This window comes from Macaca nemestrina, chromosome 8 (assembly GCF_043159975.1).
Source record: "Macaca nemestrina isolate mMacNem1 chromosome 8, mMacNem.hap1, whole genome shotgun sequence".
Classification (NCBI taxonomy): domain Eukaryota; kingdom Metazoa; phylum Chordata; class Mammalia; order Primates; family Cercopithecidae; genus Macaca; species Macaca nemestrina.
Window position 1 is genome coordinate 42,655,137 of NC_092132.1, and position 22,562 is coordinate 42,677,698.

The 22,562-nt window shown below is 48.9% G+C and overlaps 1 long non-coding RNA gene across 1 annotated transcript; it reads left to right on the top strand.

Moving 5' to 3' along the window:
• Positions 1-402: 402 nt before the first annotated feature.
• On the top strand, positions 403-5,445 carry LOC105476029 (uncharacterized). The gene is made up of 3 exons (XR_983793.2): positions 403-798; positions 3,441-3,564; positions 5,076-5,445. It is a non-coding gene; the product is annotated as an uncharacterized lncRNA (long non-coding RNA).
• Positions 5,446-22,562: the final 17,117 nt, after the last annotated feature.

Consider the following 22,562-nt stretch of genomic DNA (forward strand, 5'->3'; position numbering starts at 1 on the left):
GTGATTTCGGCCGGGCGCGGTGGCTCACGCCTGTAATCCCAGCACTTTGGGAGGCCGAGACGGGTGGATCACGAGGTCAGGAGATCGAGACCATCCTGGCGAACACCGTGAAACCCCGTCTCTACTAAAAAATACAAAAAACTAGCCGGGCGAGGTGGCGGGCGCCTGTAGTCCCAGCTACTCGGGAGGCTGAGGCACCTGTAGTCCCAGCTACTCAGGAGGCTGAGGCAGGAGAATGGCGTAAACCTGGGAGGCGGAGCTTGCAGTGAGCTGAGATCCGGCCACTGCACTCCAGCCCGGGCTACAGAGGGAGACTCTGTCTCAAAAAAAAAAAAAAAAAAAAGAAAATGCTGAACCAGATAAACCATGTGCCAATGCAGTTAGGTGGGAGGAGCAGACAGCCCAGCACAGCGTCCCCTGAGAACATGTCACAAAAGGCCACCCAGGTCATACAGAACAGCTCCGCTCAGACACTTTTCCAGGAGGGAGGCTGGGCGTGCCCATATTTAAGTTTAGATTGGATGGAAATTGATGTTGCTCAAGACCTCACCCCAGGGTCCAGGAGGCGAGAAGCACGGCTGGCTTGTCTACACTGGGTGGAGGCCACCTGGACACCTGCGTGGTGAGGCTCCCAAGTAAGAGGCTGTGGCATGGCCTGGAGCTCCAGCTCTCAGCTTTGCCGCCCATTGAAATCACCTGGCTGTTTTGACTCTTCCCCCAGTGCTCAGCTACCTGTACCAATGGAATCGGGATCCCCAGTGGTGGGAGCTCATTCCCAGCATTCCTTTAGCTCCCCAGGTGATTCCTCCAGCTTTTCTTGTTCTGCCTCTACCCGGCTCCCTTGTTTATTCTGTTTCTGAGTCTCTACTTCCTCTTTTCCACTCCCATCATCTCTGGATCCTCACAGCTCTCCTCCAAATCACCTCTGTCCCTCCACACACCCACACTGATCCTTGTAAATAAAAATCAAGGTCACTGGTTCTCAGCCCTGGCTGCATATTTAGAATCACCAGGGGAATTTTAAAAAACACAGTGCCTGGGCCCCACCCTCAGAGTTTCTGATGCCATTGGGCTGGGGGTGGGGCCCAGGCGTTGATATTTATAAAATGTTTCCCAGGGGATTTTACTGGGCAGCCAGGATTGAGAAACACAGCTTTAGGTATTTTTAACTGCCCAGCCCAGCAGGGAGTAAGTCAAGGAGCTAACCCTGGAAACTGAAGCCTAGGAGGTTTTTTGTTTGTTTTTCAGACAGGGTCTTGCTATGTTGCACAGGCTGGTCTCGAATTGGCCTCAGGGGATCCTCCCACCTCAGCCTCCTGAGTAGCTGGGCACAGAAGTTCTTTAGGGCTGCTTTAGGGGAGTGTGCCACAAAGGGGAATACTCTGTACCCCGCTTTGCCACGGAAGACTGCATAGCTCTGTCCATGTATAGGCAGCCAGGTAGGGTGGTGGGGAAGAGTTTGGCAGGTACTGCGGAAGTGCATGAGCTGGTCCCTGGCAGAAGAGGAGAGGGGGGAAGATCGGAATTGTGTCTTGGCTGCTGTCCTGACATATTCAAGGGGAACTCTGCAGAGGACTGGCCCCTGCGGAAGCAGACGAGGGCAAGAGCTGGGAAACAGCACACATCAAGACTTGTTTGCACAGATCTCTGAGCCAAGCAGGCTGCCATGGACGCTAGTGCCCCACCCAAACCCTCTGCAGGACCCAGGCCCTCCATCCCCACCAGCAGGAAGTGTGGCTTGCTAACTGCTCATAGCTGAGTCCCTCCCCAGATGCTGCCCTCAACTGAAGGGAGCTGCCTGGTCCAAGGCCATACACCCCATGCCACTTGCATACAATAACTGATGATGAGGGGGTACACAGGCCTGGCCCCCTTGCCTTATTTTGGGACACCCCAGCTTCTGAGCTCCCCATAGGACCAGTTGAGGTTTCTGTTGCAAATGCATCTCCGTTCAGCCTCTGCCCTACCCAACCCTGCTTCCTTTACTTCCTTGCAGGTGTAGTTCTAGCTGTCTCCCCAGTAAGCCCCATGTAAGTCTGCCTCAGAGCCTGTTTTCTGACCTATGAGCAAGGCCCTTAATAAATGGATGTGGGTGAAAAATGAACAGGCCAGGAAGGTGTGGAGGGGGATTGCATTACGGCTGCTTTGTGGGTCTTATGGAACATTTGTAGGCTCGAAGGACATGTCACTCCGCTGCTTAAAGTTTATCAGTGACTCTTGGCTGCCCAGGGGATGGCTTCTGAGCTCTTCATCATGATTTGTGTGCTTTTCTGTTATCTGGCCTGACCACCACTGTTGGTACCCACTCTTCTCCCTTGCTCTCCAGGTAATCAAAACTCTCTGCAGTTTTCCATCCTTCCACCCTCCCTGAGGCTATGTCCCACCCCTGCCTACTGGATGTTCCTGGAGAGCCCTCCCCTCTTCCTCACTGGGTCACTCGCATCCCCTCATCATTGAAATCATCTGTCTACTTGCTCCCTTCTAGCCGGCACGTTCAGTGAGGCCCAGGGCCAGGTCTGGTCATCTGCTCCCCCAGGGCCCAGCACAGTGGTCAGCCCCTAATAATTCTTGTAGGATAAATGAATAAATGAATGGGAAGGGTGCAGGCTTTGAAGTGAAATGGACTCGAGTTCTAACCCTACCTTCACTTTCTAGGTATGTGATTTTGTGCAAGTGACTTAATCTCTCAGCCTCATTTATAAAGAGGAGAAAATAATACACCTTATAAGGCTTCTGGAAGAATGAATCAAAAGAGAAAACCTTGAGAAAATGCCCACCACAGTGGCTGTTAGGGAGTAGATGCCACCGTCGTGGTGGAATCACTACAATGTAATCTGGTTTCCATCCACCGAGACCAAGATTCCCTGATAGGTTGTGAATATGGACAGAGTGAAATTTTTATTTACAGTCAGCTCCAATGCAAAGAGCAGGATGTTAGATGATGCTCATGCTGACATGTAGTAATCACTCACATTAGGTGCATGATGGTGGTAAAATGTATAGGGGTGCACAATAACACCATTTTAGGTGCATTCATCTTTTTTTTTTTTTTTTTTTTGAGATGCAGTCTTGCTCTGTCGCCAGGCAACTGTTGCTCAGTGCAACCTCCGCCTCCTGGGTTCAAGCTATTCTTCTGAGTAGCTTCCCGAGTAGCTGGGATTACAGGCACGCGCCACCACTCCCGGCTAATTTTTTTTGTATTAGTAGAGACAGGGTTTCACCATGTTGGCCAGGCTGGTCTCAAACTCCTGACTTCAGGTGATCCACCCGCCTTGGCCTCCCAAAGTTCTGGGATCACAGGCATGAGCCACCGCACCTGGCCAGCATTAGTCTTTTTAAATTCTCACAACAGCCCAGGAGCACACAGGTTAAAGCCACCCCTTTACGCACAGAGCCAGGACTTCAGACCCAGTGGCTGCTGCCATTTTCTGTACAACCAGGTTCCAGTACTCTGCTGTCCACTGCAGCCCACCGCTGCAGCCCATCACTCAGGAGCCTCAAGAGCACCACAGCCTGTGGCAGGGACCATCTTCTGGGGATGAAGTTTCCACTGCTTGAAAGCAGGTGTGTTTTCATTGATCCTCAAGAAATCAGGTAGTAATGGAGTGCCATGCTGTGTGCAGTACAATGTTGGGAACCGTGGGCTCTACTAATAGGTGTGGACACTTGCCAGGTGGAACTTTGAGAGGTGGTGTTCTCAGCACTTCGCCTGCACAGCAAATGTCCAGGCCCCAACAGGATCCCACAACATGCAGCCAGCCCACCCCGAGCCAGGTGCTGTGTGGGTTGAGGAATCCCTCCTGCGATAGCTCCCCTGTGGAGGACTGGAAGGGAAGCAGTACTCACTGCGGGTCTACGTGTGCAGAGAACTTTCACTTAGTCTTCCCAGCAGCCTTGAGCGGTGGGTGTGACTGCCCACTCCATCTTCCAGATTTGGAAGCAGATAGAGAGCCAAGGAGCTTTGTTCTGCCCCATTTTCAGCTTGGAGCTGGGCCCCGCCTGCCCTCCCAGGACAGATGGTGTACCGCAAAGATGAAGGTGGGGTGGGGACTGGACTCCGGAGACAACTTAGTCTTTCCTTGTCAACACCTGGCCTTTAGGGCATGGCGGTGGAAGACTCATTTATTCATTCATTCATCTGAAACTTTTTTTTATTGTGGTAAATTACACATAAAATTCACCATCTTAACCATTTTAAAGTGTGCAATTCAGTGGCATTTACTACATTTACAATATCATGCAGCCATCACCACTGTCCAGTTCCAGAATATCTTCACCCCCAAAGGAACCGCTGTATCTGTGAAGTAGTCACTCCTCATTCCCCTCTCCTCCCAGGGCCTGGCAACCACTACTTTACTTTTTGTCCCTATGGACTTGCCTGTCCTGGATATTTTATGTAAGTGGAATCATACAACATGTGGCCTTCTGCATCTGGCTTCTTTTATAGCATAATTCTTGTCATAGCATGTATCAGTATTTCATTCCTTTTCATGACTAAATAATATTTCATTGTATGGATATACCGCATTTTGTTTGTCCATTCACCATTTGATGAACATTTTGGGTTGTTTCCACCTTTTGGCTATGATGAATAATGCTGCTACGAACTTTCATGTGCAAGTTTTTGTTTGAACACTTGTTTTCATTTCTCTTGGGTCTATATTTAGGGTTGATGGCTTTTGTGTGAACTCTACATTTAACATTTGAGGAACTCCCACACTGTTTTCCAAAGCGGCTGCACCATTTTACATTCCCACGAGCAATGAGGGCTCTAATTTTTCTACATCCTTGCCAACCCTTGTTATTTTTTTCTTTTCTTTTCTTTTTTTTTTTTTGTTATGTTGCCCAGGCTGGAGTGCAGTGACTATTCACAGGTGTGATTATGGCATACTGAAGTCTTGAACTCCTGGGTTCAAGCAATCCTCCTGCCTCAGCCTACCAAGTAGCTGGGACTACAGGCCTGCACCACCACACCTGGCTACTTGGTGTCTTTTTGATGATAGCCATCCTAGTAGTGTGAAGTGTTATCATTGTAGTTGTTTGATGCATACTTTTGACCTCCTCCTGTGTTCCAGACACCACAGTCGTCACTAGGAAGATGGCAGAGAACAAAATACACAAAGCCCTTCCGTTGTGGAAGTTCTAGTGAGAAATGCCCTAGTAAGGTGGGGTTAAGAGGCCAGGCAGCAGGGACAGGAATACAACTCACTGCATCTGGGAAAGCCGAAAGGCGTTTGCTTTAGGCTCACTACTTCTCTTCATCCTGGAAGAATGAGCAGAGTTTACAAACTCAAAGTCGATGTACAGGACACGGCCAGAGTGGTGAGTGTGCACGCAGCATGTGTGCGTGGTTGGATTGGAGGACGCCAGCCTTGCCTCAAAGGCAGATGCTCCATAGTACCGGCTTCTTACTACCGACGGGTAAAGTAGACTTGGGCTTGCCTGTGCTCTGGATGAAAATAAAACTTTTATTTTATTATTTTTTTAATTTTTTTTTTTTTTTTTTGAGGCAGAGTCTCACTCTGTCACCCAGGCTGGAGTGCAGTGGCGCTATCTTGGTTCACTGCAACCTCTGCCTCCTGGGTTCAAGCGATTCTTCTGTCTCAGCCTCCGAGTAGCGGGGATTATAGGCATGTGCCACCACGCCCAACTAATTTTTCTGCTTTTAGTAGAGACGGAGTTTTGCCATGTTGGCCAGACTGGTCTTGAACTCCTGACCTCAGGTGATCCGCCCACCTTGGCCTCCCAAAGTGCTGGGATTACAGACGTGAGCCATCATGTCCAACCAAAATTTGTACACTAAATCTCCCAACTTTTCAATGATGGCACACACATTTTTTAAACATTGCTTGGGGGATAGTTTAGCTTGTGATTCTGACGGGGATGATATTTCTCAGATGCAGAGTCTCATTCATTGGGTAAGAATTTATGGGGGTGTGTCTGGGGATCTGCCTTCTTAACAATCTAACTTCTTAATCTAACTTCTTAATCTAACTTCTTAACCGGAGTTGTAAGGACAACAGTTTCCCGCCAGTGGAGGGCTGAGCGGGCAGGATCATGTTCCCTGTGTCAGCCTGAGCATCCCATGGCCTGGTTCCAGCTTCTCAGGGCAAACAGCTGTGCAGAGAACATATCTCTTTGTGCCAGGAACAGGGGATGGGCGGAGAGTGGACCTGCAGGAGAAGCATCCCACCCCCACCCCCAGGCTGGCTTTGACTCTCCAAAGCCCCACGTGGTTAGATGCCCGTCCTAGTGGCTTTTGCCCTAGTGGGCCGTGGGACTGCAAACCCTAATGCCTTTTGCTTCCCCGGTGAACTTTCTCTGGATGGAAACACTTTGCCAGGGAGACTGTCCAAATAGAGGTGTCAGGTTCCATGAGAAGGCAGCCACAGGTCTGTGGACAGCCCGGGTGTTGACAGACAAGTGTTAAGCAATATGTTTGTAGGTCTCTTGCTTAATTGTCACAACTGCAGTTAAAACTAGTAGTTCTCTGGTAGGGGTGTCGGTTCCAAAAATCCACAGGCTCCTCTTTAACAGCTGTGAACACCCTGGCCTTTGTAGATGTTTATTCTGAAGCCGCCAGGGACACTTCACCTGGTTCACCTGATATCCTGGAATGCTCCATGGGATTAGTATTCCAGTCCGATACTTACAGGTTCCTACAGTTCAAGGACTCAGGACGGGCTCCTTCCCTTCTGGGTCCTCTGCCTGCTCTTGTAGTGGTGAGGTGCAAATATGCATGTTGGCAAAAATGTGTGTTTTTCTCCAGATGGAGAAAAATAGAAATCTGGAGTTCACCTTCATGAGAATAATCATCAAAGCAATCCATCCCATTCACCCACCAGCCCCAAACACTCACATGTTACTCTATGGAAAGAACTTTGGTTGATTTTTCCAATAGGAAGTAACAAGGAACAAATTAATAACCTACGTTTCTATGTACATTTCTATGTCTAAAAGGTCTGTTTAAGTAAAATCTTCTTCCTAGATTACTCTGAGCAAATATTTTTAGTTGTTAAGAACCATAATCAATATAAAATATAACTGCTGTAAAGCTTATAGTAGTCATAATACCTATAATAAAATATGAAACTTAGTAGAGAATATAGGCAATAACCACAAGGGCTAATGTTTATGGAGCACTTACTCTGGGGCCAGGCATGGTGCTAAGTGCTTTACTCGGATTATTTCACTTAATCTTCACAACCCTATGAGATTTAATCCTCAAATCCAATCAGCCAGGGAAGTAATGTTACCATCCTACAGATGGGGAAATGGAATCTTAGAGAGGCTGAATGTGCAAGATGTTTTACATGGTTATATCACTGGATCCTTAGGCTGACCCTGGGAGATTGACCCTCTCAATGCCCCTATGGAAAGGTATTATCACCTTTTTATGGTTAAAGGAACTGAAGTGGGGGAATGGTTAAATAGACCCACAATTGCACAGTCATTAGGTAGAAGAGATGAGATTTCCCATTAGACAAAGGAGATGGGATTTGAACCCGAGGAGATACGGCTCCAGAACCTACTCCTTGACCTTTAAGAGTTTTTTGTTTGCTTGTTTGAGACAGGGCCTTACTCTGTCACCCTGGCTACAGTGCAGTGGCATGATCTCGGCTCACTGCAACCTCCACCTCCCAGGTTCAAGTGATCCTCCCTCTTCAGCCTCTCGAGTAGCTGGGACTACAGGCACATGCGACCATGCCTGGCTAATTTTGGCGTGTTTTTTTGTTTTTGTTTTTTTGAGACAGGGTCTCATTCTGTCGCCCAGGCTGTAGTGCAATGGTGTGATCTCTGCTTACTGCAACCTCCGCCTGCCGGGTTCAAGCGATCCACCTGCCTCAGTCTTGCAAAGTGCTGGAATTACAGGTGTGAGTCACTGCGCCTGGCCAAACTTCAAGTTATATCAGGCATATTTAACCCAAGGAAACACAGCTGAGACAGACAGACATATGCAAGTATGTTCATTGTGTCAGTACTTGTGAAAGGGAAAAAAGTTGACAACAACCTAAATGTCCGTCAGTGGGGAAGGTCACACCACTTAGGAAATATGCTTTCCAGATGGCACATGCAAATATTAATAGGGGTGATTATTTGTGCTGATATGGAAAGATATAGGTGATACAGAAAGTGAAAAAAGCTAGTTGCTATGTGATAGCATAGCATCATACTGCTTAAAACTACGGGGGTATGTTACATCACATCAATTAAGAGCACATTTATACTGGACATTGGGTAATGTGCAGAGAGTTTAATAAAAGGAATATTTATAGAGTTGTGGGCAGGATATATGGAAACCACCAGGCACACTGTGATCCCCTGGGGCACATAGCACTGGGGACTCTATTATCACTTGCTGTGTCATCAACATAAAATATAACTGCTGTAAAGCTCATAGTGTAACCCAAAGGCAGAGATAAGGATGCAGAGCATCCATGCACAGGAGCTGAGACTTTGTAGTGGACGCAGTCACCTCACTGAGACAGCCAGGGAGGGAGATGGGGAAATCAGTACTCTCACCTCCCCCTCACCTCCTTTTCTCCCATCTCCACCTGGTGCCCCCCAGTTGTCAAACCCACCTGGAAGCCCAAAGGTGAGGGAGCCCATTGCAGCAGGTCAGCCTCCCGGAGCACAGGGCAGCATGGAGAAGTGTGAAGAGTAACCCTGGAGGGCCCCTGGAAAATTTCAACACATTCATACTTAAATACATATTTGTAAGTGCTTAGAAAAGGAATCTGAATACGAACTGGTAAGAGAGGTTTCCTCTGGGTAACAGGATAAGACAGGAACTTTCATTTATTGTTTTATTTTGAGACAGAGTCTTGCTCTGTTGCCCAGGATGGAGTGCAGTAACATGATCTCGGCTCACTGCAACCTCTGCCTCTTGGGTTCAAGCGATTCTCCAGCCTCAGCCTCCCAAGTAGCTGGGATGACAGGTGCTCACCAGCACTCCCAGCTAATTTTTTGTATTTTTAGTAGAGACAGGGTTTCACCATGTTGGCCAGGCTGGTCTCGAACTCCTGACCTCAGGTGATCCACCCGCCTCAGCCTCCCAAAGTGCTGGGATTACAGGCGTGAGCCACAGCGCCCAGCAGGAACTTTCACTTTTTACTTTATGTTCTATATTGTTTGAATTATAACAAAAAAGAGGCATGGCTTGGGATGAAGCTACAGTGTCAGACTGCCAAAGACGGCCGCACCAACCACATCCCATGTGGTATATTCTTGCAGTGTGATAGTGACGTCCCTCCTTGGAGAGGTGGGGCATGCTCCACGGCCTTGAACCTAGGTGAACCTTTGAAATTGCCTCTGTTGGTCTAGTGCTGTGGAGATGATGCTGTGTGACTTCCAAGACTAGCTCATAAAAGGCAACATAGCTCCTGCTTGTCTCTCAGAATATGTGTCTTCAGGCCCCTAAGTCAATGTGGAAGCAGTCTGGGTACCCTGAAGCCACCATTGCTGGGGAGACCACATGGAAGGACCCTATAGCAATGCAGAGAGATGCCTGTGGAGCCCCTGCTGGGCAGCCCCCAGCCCAGGCAGCAGACCTGTGTGTGTGGAGGTCTTCCAGTTGGCCCAGTCCTAGCCACGAAGGGACTGCAATCCATGAAAGAGCCTGCTATGGTTTGAATGTCCCCTACAAAACTCAGGTTGAAACTTAATCCCCAAGGTGGCACTGTTGAGAGGTGGGGCCTTTAAGAGGTGATTGGATCATGAGGACTCTGTTCTTATGAATGGATTAATTTATTCACAGATTAATAGATTGATGGGTTACCATGAGAGTGGAACTGGTGGCTTATTAAGGAGAGGAAGGGAGACCCAAGCTAACACATTAGCACATTCAACCTCCTGCTCCACTTTGGGACTCTGCAGACTCTCCACCAGCAAGAAAGCTAGGATCAGATGTCACCTCAACCTTGGACTTCTCAGCTTCCAGAACTGTAAGAAATAAATTCCTTTTGGCTGGGCATGGTGACTCACGCTTGTAATCCCAGCACTTGGGGAGGCTGAGGTGGGCAGATCACTTGAGGCCAGGAGTTCGAGACTGGCCTGGGCAACATGGTGAAACCCCCATCTATAGTAAAAATACAAAAAATTAGCCTGGTGTGGTGGCACGCACCTGTAATCCCAGCTACTCTGGAGGTTGAGGCAGGAGAATCACTTGAACTCGGGAGGTGGAGGTTACAGTGAGCCGAGATCACACCACTGCACTCCAGCCTGGGCGACAGAGCACGACTCGGTCTAAAAAATAAAATAAAATAAAATAAAATGTCTTTTTTCATAAATTACCATTTCGGGTATTCCTTTATAAGCAACAGAAAAGGGACTAAGACCCCCAGCCAGAATCACCCAGTCAAGTAGCCCCCAGATCCTGACTCTTAGAAGCTGTAAGAGATAATAAATGACAATTGTTGTTTTAGCAGCTACGTTTTGGGGTGACCTGTCACTCAGGAATAGGTTCGGTACAAGCTGAGAGGAAGCATGAGGACTAATTCCCAGCAGGCTTCCTGAAGCTCCATGGAGACTGATTTTAGAAGAAAGACTAGAACAGAAATCCCGTTTGGCTCCTCGCCTTTGACCTGTAAATCCAGGTGCACTTTATTCTTCACAGTCACGTGTCCTCCCCAGTCTGTTGCAGGGACCCATATTGAGCTGGGGTCCACTCTTGATTTCCTGCCCTTCCCTGCTCACTCTCCCTCCCCTCCCCTCCCCTCCCCTTCCCTTCCTTACCCCGCCGCCCCCGCCACCACCACCTCTTTCTCTCTTTCTTCTTCCTTTCTGACGGAGTCTCATTCTGTCTCCCAGGCTAGAGTGCAGTGGCATGATCTCAGCTCCCTGCAACCTGTGCTTCCCAGGTTCAAGCAATTCTCCTGCCTCAGCCTCCTGAGTAGCTGGGATTACAGGCAGGTACCGCCACACCCGGCTGATTTTTGTATTTATTTATTTATTTATTTATTTATTTTTTTATTTTTTTTTTTTTGAGACGGAGTCTTGCTCTGTCGCCCAGCCCAGGCTGGAGTGCAGTGGCGCGATCTCGGCTCACTGCAAGCTCCGCCTCCCGGGTTCACGCCATTCTCCTGCCTCAGCCTCCCGAGTAGCTGGGACTACAGGTGCCCACAACCGCGCCCGGCTAATTTTTTTTTGTATTTTTAGTAGAGACGGGGTTTCACCGTGGTCTCGATCTCCTGACCTTGTGATCCGCCCGCCTCGGCCTCCCAAAGTGCTGGGATTACAGGCGTGAGCCACCGCGCCCAGCCTATTTATTTATTTTTTTAGTAGAGATGGGGTTTCACTATGTTGGCCAAGCTGGTCTCAAACTCCTGACCTCAGGCGATCCACCCACCTTGGCCTCTCAAAGTGCTGGGAGTATAGGCATGAGCCACCATGCCCGGCCTCTTTTTTTTTTTTTTTTTTGAGACTGTGTCTTGCTCTGTCACCCAGGCTGGAGTGCAGTGGCGCAATCTCAGCTCACTACAACCTCCACCTCCCAGGTTCAAGCAATTCTCCTGCCTCAGCCTCCCAAATAGCTGAGACTACAGGCGCCCGCCACCACGCCCGGCTAATGTTTTGTATTTTTAGTAGAGATCAGGTTTTGCCATGTTAGCCAGGCTGGTTTCGAACTCCTGACCTCAAGTGACCTGCCCATCTCGGCCTCCCAGAGTACTGGGATTACAGTCATGAGCCATGCACTTGGCCTCTCATTTCCTTTCTGAGTAACCCTCTAAGTCTTCTTATTTCCTTTTTGCCCCCACCTGCTGCCTGAGTGGGCTCTTGGCCCACTGTGTGTTTGGAGGCCTGGATCTGGAAACCCTTCCTACTCCCAGCAGTTGTGCCGTGGATGTTGGATACTGCCTGTCCAGAAAGGACCCTCCATCCACTTCTTTTTGGAGCTGGTACCTCCCACCAAGACTCTGAATGAGAATTACTGTCTTCTTATGGATCTCTCCCACTTGCCAACTGTAGACTGGCCAGGAGACCCAACAGGCTGGTCAGACCCCTCTTCTGAAAATTTCAAACTTGCAAGCACAGGGAGGAGGGCAGTTTGTTTCTCTGTGAGAGCTGAGGGTAGCTTTGCAGTGGATTTTGGAGGAAATCAGTCTGCAGTAGATGAGAATAAATCCAGCCTACAGGAAAACAGGGACTAAAGATCCAAAAGGGGAGGCCAGGGAAACACTCATTCCTGAGACCGGGGATCTGCCATGGGATTACAGTTCAGAAAACAGAAAAATTAAAAAGAGAAAGAGGCCAGGCAAGGTGGCTCACATCTGTAATCCTAGCACTTTGGCAGGCCAAGGTAGGAGGATTGCTTGAGCCCAGGAGTTCAAAACCAGCCTGGGCAACATAGCAAGACCCCCAGTCTATAAAATAAAGATTAGCCAGGTGTGGTGATGTGCGCCTGTAGTTCAGATACTCAGAAGGCTGAGGTGGGAGAATTACTTGAGCCTGGGAGGTTGGGATTGCAGTAAGCCATGATCACCCCACTGCACTCTGGCCTGGGCCACAGAGCAAGACCCTGTCTCGAAAATAAAAAGTGAAAAACAAAAAGAGAAAATTCCTGATCCCTGTCTTCCAAGACCCACCTGCATCTCCTTTCTATGACTTGGTTACACAAGCCCAGCACACCTGATGTTTTACCTGTCTGATCTCAAAAGGCTGGAGGGTGGAAGAGTTAGCAGGAACTAAATTGCAGGGTTTTAATCCTGGCTTGCCAAGCCGCATGACCTTGGGCAGGTTAGTCAGTGACTGTGTCTGTAAAATAGGGATGATAACAGTTCCTTCCTCATAGGATTATTGACAGGAGTGAGCAATTAATGTAGAGAGGGTTGGGATGGGGCCTGACATACAGTAAATGCTGTATGATATTACCTATTGTTACTTTTACTTGAGTTGGATTTTCTGTTACTTCAACTGGAAGATCAAGACAAAACCTTCCTTGGTTGCCTCTGGGTTGAAATGTTCCTAAGCACCCACATGTCCCAGGAACGGGAAATTACCAAGCCACTGAGGTATGCCAGGAAGTGCCAATAAGAAGCGCTTTCCCCATGCCAGGTCCTGGCATATGCCACCCACTGCTGGGCCGTCCTGTTTCCATGCGGTAAGGATACAGCTGCGCAGCTCCTCTCCCTGCCCTTTGGCCCACTTAGGCTGTTCTCACGCTCCAGGCCTCTCGTTTGGAAACCAGATCCGCTCCTTTCTGGGCAGCACCTGGCCCTGCCTCGGTCTCTGTACCTACAGGAAAACAGATGTGAGGCTGGTTTGTGGAGGAGTGAGAAGAAAATATAATCTCTCAGGATGTTTGTTCTAGTTCCTTTCTAACCCTAGCTTATCTGGTTACTTGGCCTTTATTTTTGTTTGTTTGTTTGCGACAGGGTTTTGCTTTCTTACCCAGACTGGAGTGCAGTGGTGTGATCTCGGTTCACTGCAACCTCCACCTCCCAGGCCCGAGGGATTCTCCTGCCTCAACCTCCTGAGTAGCTGGGACCACGGGCATGTGCCACCATGGCTGGCTAATTTTTTGTATTTTTAGTACAGATGGGATTTTATCATGTTGGCCAGGCAGGTCTTGAACTTCTGTGTGATCCACCCACCTCGGCCTCCCAAAATGCTGGGATTACAGGCGTGAGCCACTGCACCCGGCTACTTGGCCTCTATTAAATGTCTGTGCTCACCACCAGTCAGGCAACTGAGTTAGAGGAACAAAAGAACTTCTGGTAAGAGATAAAATGAAAGGAAATTCAATTCAGTGGGATTTGTTGGGGAACCTACTACGTGCACATCACATGGAAGAAACAGGAATGGACAGTGGCACTGATACAGGCAGGGCAGTGGCTAATCAACAGCTCCCCACAGGAAGACCTCCTTCTACTCCCGTCCTCACCTCTGCTGCCACTTCTGCCTTCCTGGTGGGGGTTGGGGGAGTTTTCCGGGGTTGTGCATACTGGCAGGGAAGGGAGGCAGAGGAAAGGGGAGTGAGCAAAAATGAGAAACCAATGCTGTGGCTGATGTGGCAGTCCCAGCAGGAGGGCTGGACAAGGGCACTGCAATGGAAATGGTAGCCTGGGAGCTCCAGGCCAGTTCCAGGTGTGGATCTGATTTGAAGGAGGAGGATGGGATCGGAGCATCCCATGTGTGGAGTGGAGGCCAGCAGGCTCACCTAGGAGCCAGCCTGGGAGATTAGGAGCCCCAGAGAACACAGCAGAAATTGCTTCACAGGCAGCTAGGCTGCTCCTTGAGATGCTGGGATGCCTAGAATAGAGAGCTCATGATTTCTAGGCACAATAGGGCTTGTGCCTAGAGTGTCAAAAGTCAATCTTTTCAAGCCCTGTTGGCCAGTAGGGGGAAGGGACTTATGTTCTGCTTTGCTGTTTCCATGATATCCAGGGAGGGCAGGGTACCCTGCAAGGGTCTGAATGCTCTTGTGGGCAACTGATGTGTATATGTCAGGGCGGTGTTGGGGGTGGGAACTGGAGGCCAGTTCTACTGTTTTTCTCGGGTGTGTCCTGGGTAATAATCTTAGTCCTGCTGCCCACCCCCCCTCTGATTTTGAGCATGTCATGTGCTTCTCTGGGCCTCAGCTTCTACATCTGATAGATGACAGGGTTGGCTTCAGTCATCTTTAGGCCCCTGCTGCCCTCACAGCCAGGGGGGTAAGCTTTGCCTCAGGAGGTAAGCTGGGTATGCTCCCTCACAGCTCTGGCCTTCAGGGAAGGAAACTGAGTTAGAAGTAGCCTTGGGCCACTTGGCATAAGGAATGAAGGGCTCCCAAGTCAGCCTTTGCCAGCCCTTCTCAGCACCTGCTTTCCCCCTGTGTTTTTCTAGAATCCTGTCCCCTGACTTCGCTGCTGAGGACAAGTCTGCATTCCTTAGGCCCCTGCTGGGCTGGGGCAGGGCTTGGCGTTTGGCTTGTAACCACACCGGGGGAGGGTATAGCATTCTTTATTTCTCAGGAAAGCTGAGATGAGTGAAGGCCACTGAATTTCTCTTGTTTTCAAGTATTTGGGTTTGGCTAGTTGGCCTTGAAGGCATCTTCCCTCTTTTTGCGTTCATTCATCATGAATCATGACTCCTCATCATCATTCATTGTTCGCTCCTTCATTCAATATCGCGCTCTCTCTCTCTCTCTCTTCTAATTTATAAAGAAAAACAGTTTACTTGGCTCACTATTCCACAGGCTGTCCAGGAAGCAACTGCTCGGCTTCTGAGGAGGCCTCAGGAAACTTTCAATCATGGCAGAAGGCAAAGGAGAAGCAGGCATGTCTTACATTGCCAGAGCAGGAGCAAGAGAGAGAGGGCAGAGGTGCCACACACTTTTGAAAGGCCAGATCTCACAAGAACTCACTATTGTGATGACAGTACCAAGGGGGTAATGCACCCCCAAGATCCAGTCACCTCCAACCAGGCCCCACCTCCAACATTGGGGATTACAATTCAACATGAAATTTGGGCAGGGACACAGATCCAAACCATATCAATGACTAAGGGAGAAGGCGAAAGCTCCACTTTCTCTGGGATCTGGAGAAACAGTTGAACACATCAGAGCCAAATTCTCTTCTGAAACACACTAGCAATGTGATTTTGATAAAGTTAGCCTCTCTGAGCCTCCATTCAATAGCTCTTAAGCACCTGTGTGCAAGTCTCTGTGCTAGGCAGAAAGCTTCCATTCATAAGAGCTTTACATGCATCATGGACTATCACATTTAATGATTAGTACAGCTCAGGCAGGTATTCAGTTCTTCTCTGACAGTTTGAGTCTGTGTGTTACTCAAGTATTCAAGAAAGCCTTTTTTTTTTTTTTTTTTTAAAGACAGGGTCTCACTTTGTTGCCCAGGCTGGAGTGCAGTGGTGTGATCTCGGCTCACGGCAGCTTCGATCTCCTGGGCTCAAGTGATCTTCCCGCCTCAGCCCTGCAAATAGCTGGGACTACAGGTGCGCACCACCACACCTAACTAATTTTTGCATTTTTTGTAGAGATGTGGTTTTACCATATTGCTCAGGCTGTTCTTGAACTCCTGAGCTGAAGCAATCTGCCTCCCTTAGCCTCCCAAAGTGCTGGGATGACAGGTGTGAGCCACTGCATCTGGCCTCAAGGCTTCTTGTGTGCCCACGTTGTGCCAGGCACTATTCTAGGTGCCAGGATCAGGAGCAAGTCCATACTCTTGTGGTGCTTGCTTATTGGGAGAGACACATAAATAGGATCATTCTAGGACATGTTGAGTTGTTATTCATCACATGTTGAGTGATGAAGAGGTAACATAAGGAGCTACTGGGGTGAAAGGGTGAGGGAGGCCGATGACAACCACATCTCCTGAGCTTCTGCCCCTCTCCCTGGATGCCTAAGAAGAAGGAGAACACCCAGGCCTGTGCTGAGTGGAGCTTTCAGGCTAGTCAAAGCATGAACTGGGCTGGCAGAGGCGAGAACTCACTTGGATCGCTCTGCCAAGGTGGCGTCAGGTTATTATTTATCACAACACATTCCCTGGGCTTGTTCCAGAGGCCACGAGGCCTCACGAGGGCTTATACTACAAAAAGCATGTATGGTGGGTTACTTTGGGGTCATCACCCCTTCTGAATACATCTGAGCAACTTTTTCTGAAACATCTGTTTCATTTTTGAAAAGACAGGATATGCACACAATACTAGATATAAAAGATATAAGATGGTATACATTGCAAAGTAAGTCTCTCCCTGCCCCTGGCCCCAGCCCCAGGCCTCTGCCCCATCGAGGTTCAGGTAACCTGGAGGGATCTGGATGACTTCCCTGTTTGTCCCTGGGCTTCCTACACACTAGTATGCAGATTAATAATTCTTTTCCAACTTTACAACCCTTGTTCTCCTTCTGCCAAAATGCATGCCCTCTACCTGGAAAGAAGGCCCAGGGAAGGATCCCAAAGAAGGAAGAATAGAAGCAGGTCCTGTCTAAACAGGGGCAGAATCCTAGCACTGCTAACAGTGTGGGTTTGGAGTCAGCAGAGCGGGCAGAAATTCTGGCTCTTCCTCTTTCTGGCTGAATAACTTGGGCAAGTGAAGGAAGCTCCCCTAGTCCAATCTGCCACTCTGTAAACTGGGGCTCATCATTAGTCCACCAAGACATGAGGATTTAGGAGCTAGTGCAGGTGGGCCCTTGACCCTGCCCGCCACAGAGCTAAGCTGCAGACGGTGGTGGCTGTAATGACCACTGCATGGGTTCTAGGCCTCCCTTGAGCCCGCACTTGTATGCAGGTTGTGTGCCTAGGTCATCAGGCAGTCTCGTCAGGGTGTGAAAGTCACAGAAGGGTCACCTGCAACCGGTGTGTGCATGTCAGGGTGGTGTTGTGGGTGGGAATTGGAGGCCAGTTCTACTGATTTTCTCAGGTGGGTCCTGGGTCCTGCTGCCCACCCCCACCTCTGATTTTGCGCGTGTCATTTACTTCTCTGGGCTTCAGTTTCCACATCTGATAGATGACAGGGTTGGCTTCAGTCATCTTTGGGCCCCTACTGCCCTCACAGCCAGGGGGGTAAGCTTTGCCCCAGGAGGTAAGCTGGGTATGCGCCCTCACAGCTCTGGCCTTCAGGGAAGGAAACTGAGTCAGAAGGAGCCTTGGGCCACTTGGCATAAGGAATGAAAGACTCCCAACTCAGCCTTTGCTAGCCCTTCTCAGCATTTGCTTTGTCCCTGTGTTTTCTAGAATCCTTCTGTTCCCTGATTTCGCTGCTGAGGACAAGTCTGCATTCCCTAGGCCCCTGCTCAGCATGGGGAGGGTTCCAGGAGCTGGAGCCAGGCCAAGTCTGAAGAAAGTCAAGTCAGGGGTGTAAGGATTGGCCAGGCTCAGGTTCAGGCTAAAACATGCCCAGATGGCACTTCTGAGGGGGGATGGGACAAAAGCCACTGTGGCAAATCACTGACCATACCTGTCACCCTGGAACTTGGCTCCAGGCTGCTGTTGTCAAGAAAGGAGAGGGTTGCTAAGAAAATAAACCCTCTGTAGCTGGCAGCTGCCTGACGCTGGCCCCAGCTGTGCTCGCAGATGACGTGCAGACCTAAACTCGTGTTTGACAGAGTTTGTGTTCGTCAAGGCAGTGAAGAGGAAACTTTCTGGCAGGCAAGAAAAGCTCAGTAATGCCTCCAGGAAAAGGCGCGTCGTGCTGAACTACCTCTTTCAGCTGGCTTGACATGAAGCTGTTTGCAAGAACTTTATTGTGACTGTTCCTAAAGTATGAAAATCACTCTGGGATCCGGGGAAGTGCTCTGCAGAAGGCAACGAACTTCGTTGTTCTTGCATATTTTCCATGCAGAAGCCAGAGTCCAGAAAGCAACGTCAACATTTTCGTGAGGTGTCCTACCTATGGTGGCCCTTCCATCTTCCTGTCTGTTTCCCCAGACAGACATGAGCCACTGTGGGCAGGGAGCCCACGCCCTTCCTCCTGGGCCCTCCCTCCCCACCTCCAACCCACTGCCTTCATAATTCTAGAGCCACCTGTAAAAGTCACCTATTGCAGGTTCATTGTTAAGGACAATGGGAAGAGGAGAAGCCAGAGGAAGACTGTAGAAGGCTGAGCTCCTCCAGAGGAGCGGGAGCCCTCAGACTACCCCAGCACATAACCTCCCCATCCCATGCCCCAGTGACTCCACTGCACACTGCAGGACGGCATGCTATGTGCAAGCTGCTTAAGGCTGACCATGCATCCTTGCCCAGGCCATCTCAGCCCAGCTGCAAATCCTGGCCTTCATTATCAGGAGGAAGATACTCTAAGGCTGGGCCAACATGGACCGCTGGCTGGATGGCACCATGCATCCTGTGGCCTGCCAACATGGGAGGACCCTCGTGGGAGGGACATAGCTATCATCTGCACCTCTGCAGAGCTTTCACTTAGTTCTTGTTGCTTTGGGGCAGCTGTCCTTCTGTCAGTTTTCTTCTGGAAAAACAAAGCTCCCCTGGAAAGGCTCCTCAGAGCTGGCCCTGCCCAGCCAAGAGAAGGACACTCTTGCAAGAGCAGCTGCTTTCCCCCACAGGACTCCCTCCCCTTCTGTCCTCAGAGGTGAGGTGTCCACCCACCCCACCAGCCACAGTGTGGGATAGAACCAGGCAAGGGCTCAGGGCAAGTCGGCCTGGGCCTTCACGCAGTGGCCTCTGCCCCTTCTATCTGTGTGGTGGACTCATGGCGGTAGTCGGGCCCTTTCCTACCCTCTCCAGGGCAGGCTCTCCTTGTAACATTAGGTTACTCTGAGTAATGGCTCGTCAAAGAAGCCAGCGTACTGCTCTCTGGAAGCTTACATGGTAAAAAGGACTTTGCAGGTGTAATTAGGCTAAACATCTTGAGATGGGAAGATTTTCCTAGATTACCTGGCGGGGCCAATGTAACCACAATGGTTCTCATCAAAGGGAGGCATGAGGTCAGAAGGGAGAGAAGATGTTACGCTCCTGGCTTTGAAGATGGGGTCATGGGGCCAAGAGGCCGTTTAGTGTGGGCGCCTCCAGATGCCAAAAAAGGCAGAGAAACAGCCGGGCGCGGTGGCTCAAGCCTGTAATCCCAGCACTTTGGGAGGCCGAGGCGGGCGGATCACAAGGTCAGGAGATCGAGACCACAGTGAAACCCCGACTCTACTAAAAATACAAAAAATTAGCCGGGCGCGGTGGCGGGCGCCTGTAGTCCCAGCTACTCAGGAGGCTGAGGCAGGAGAATGGCGGGAACCCGGGAGGTGGAGCTTGCAGTGAGCCGAGATCGCGCCACTGCACTCCAGCCTGGGCAACAGCGTGAGACTCCGTCTCAAAAAAAAAAAAAAAAAAAAAAAAAAAAGGCAGAGAAACAGATTCTCCCCAGCGCCTCCAGAAGGAACACGACCTTGTGGATTTTAGACTTCTGACCTCCAGAGCTAGAAAAGAGTACATTTGTATTGTTTATAGCCACTAAATTTGTGTTAATTTGTTACAGCAGCAACAAGACACATATACAAACGTGAACAAATGTCACAGCTCCTCATGTGATTTCTTTTGTCATCTATTGATGAACAGAATACATAGTGACAAAAAGCCACCTTGAATTTATGGCATGATCATGGCTCACTGCAGCCTCAGCCTCCTGGGCTCAAGCCATCCTCCTACCTCAGCCTCTCAAGTATCTGGGACCACAGGCGTGGGCCACCACACCCAGCTAGTTTTTTATTTATTTATTTTTTGTAAGATGGGGTCTCAAGGGCCAGGTGAAGTTGCTCATGCCTATAATTCCAGCACTTTGGGAGGTCAAGGTGGACAGATTGCTTGAGCTCAGGAGTTCAAGACCAGCCTAGGCAACATGGTGAAATTCTGTCTCTACAAAAAATACAGAAATTAGCCAGGCATGGGGTGTGTGTGCCTGTAGTCCTAGCTACAAGAGGCTGAGGTGGAAGGATTGCGTGAATTCAGGAGATGAAGATTGCAGTGAACGGAGATCATTCCACTGCACTCCGGCCTGGGCAAAGGAATGAGACCCTGTTTCAAAAAAAAAAAAAAAGGAGAAGAGAAATGGAGTCCCGCTCTGTTGCCCAGGCCAGTCTCAAACTCCTGGACTAAGTGATCCTCCTGCCTCAGCCTCCCAAAGTGCTGAGATTACAGGCTGTGAGCCACTGTGTCCATCCAAATTTATGTTCTCAGTATGATCTCAGGCCCAGACCATCTGGGTTCAGATCTCAACTCTGTCACCTAAAGCTATGTGTGACCTTGGACAACTCTCAAGGTTCTGACCTTGAGAGTGAGAACCTCAAGTGCCCCAGCGTTCTCACCCTGTGTGTAGGAATACTAATAATACCTACCTTATGTTATTGTGAGGATTACATAACAATGCATAGACAGCATTTGGAAAAATGCCTGGTATGCTTTAAGTACTATTAAAGTGGTTATTTTTATTATTTTCTTTATTAAAACATATAATACCTGTGGAAGCATTATTTGTCCATTCAATAGACAATGTACACATAATTTTTAGTCCTGCTTTACTTCACTGCACTTCTATTTTTTAATTTGTCCCAAGAATTGGGACTTGCATAGAAGAAAATACAAATGCCCACCTCAAATCAATACAACACATTGATTCTTTTCTAATGGGTTCTCAGCCTTATCATGAAGCCCATTTCCTTAGACATTCATTACTGCCATCAGCCAGACCCAAAAGACAAACGCCACTCTCAGGCCAACTTTTCGTATTAGGACCTTCTAAACTGCACTGGGGTCTCCAAAGCACTGGTAGCAGAAACTATTGGTGTCTGCACAGCAGTCATTTTCCTCTTCTTTACTCAGATATGAAGCAGTAATGTGCCCAACCCTGGGGGAGGAATCAGGACTAGTTCAAGCCTGTTATGGTAATCCCATTTACCTTGGCCAATTGGCTAGGTTTTGTAGTAGGCATGTGAGCTACTTAGCTTTTTTACTCTAGATATGGATAAAAGTCTGATGGTGGATTGCTGGGAAAGTTTTCCTTTCCTGACAAAAAGAAAGTGTTTAGTTACAGTCCAGTTGGGAAAACAGACCCCACCCCAGGTATTTCAAACAGAAAGGGGTTTAATATAGGGAATTAAGTGGTTACAAAACTACTGAGAGGGTTGGAGGAACAAAAGTAAAGGCAAACTAGTCTTATCTCTCAGGATGGGTTGCTAGCTTTCAGAGAGTTAGGAAGTTACAGAAACTGCAGGAGACTGTAGTGATGATCACAAGTGTCTGCAGACCAAAACAGGTGACTTTCACACTAATTCCTGGAAGCCACTACACAGTCTTGTGTCTGCTCTTCTCTTCCTTCTTCCAAATCTTGCAGAAGTACCTCTCACTGATGGAATAGAACCCAGATCCCTGCTAGCAAGGAAGGGAATGGTGCTGAGTTACTGAAGACTCTCGGGCAGAAAGAGAAGCTCCCTTTCTTCCTACTTTTGCACTTAAAAAAATCAGGATAAGAAGCATGGAACTGATGTAGTCAATCTTGTGAGTGTAAGGTGAAAGATTCACTCACAGTCTAGGCATGGTAGCTCACACCTGGAATCCCAGCACTTTAGGAGGCTGAGGCAGGTGGATCACTTGAGGTCAGGAGTTCAAGACCAGCCTGGGCAACATGGCAAAACCTCATCTTGACAAAAATTTCAAAAATTAGCTGGGCATGGTGGTACAGGCCTGTAGTCCCAGCTACTTGGAAGGCTGAGAATCACTTGAACTTGGGAGGCAGAGGTTGCCGTGAGTCAAGATTGCACCACTGCACTCCAGCCTGGGTAACAGAGTGAGACTTTGTCTCAAAAAAGAAAAAACAAAACAAAACAAAACAGAAAAACAAAGAAAGATTCACTGCCTCATTCATTTGTTTAACACATCTATAGAGGATCATCCTTGGCAGACGCCTTGGCCTTGATTCCCACTGGCCAGCTAACTACACGGCTGCACTAATTGGGGCAATAACAGTTTTGTGTGTGTGTGTGTGAATACCATTCTTTGCATTTTATATGTACTATCCTATCTCATCCTCACTGCTGCACTAATGAGAGCAGCAACACTTGTAATTTTTTGGTATTCACCAAAAAGTGTTTTTTTGGTGAAGTGTTTTTTGAGCTCCCAGGCTCCAACGAT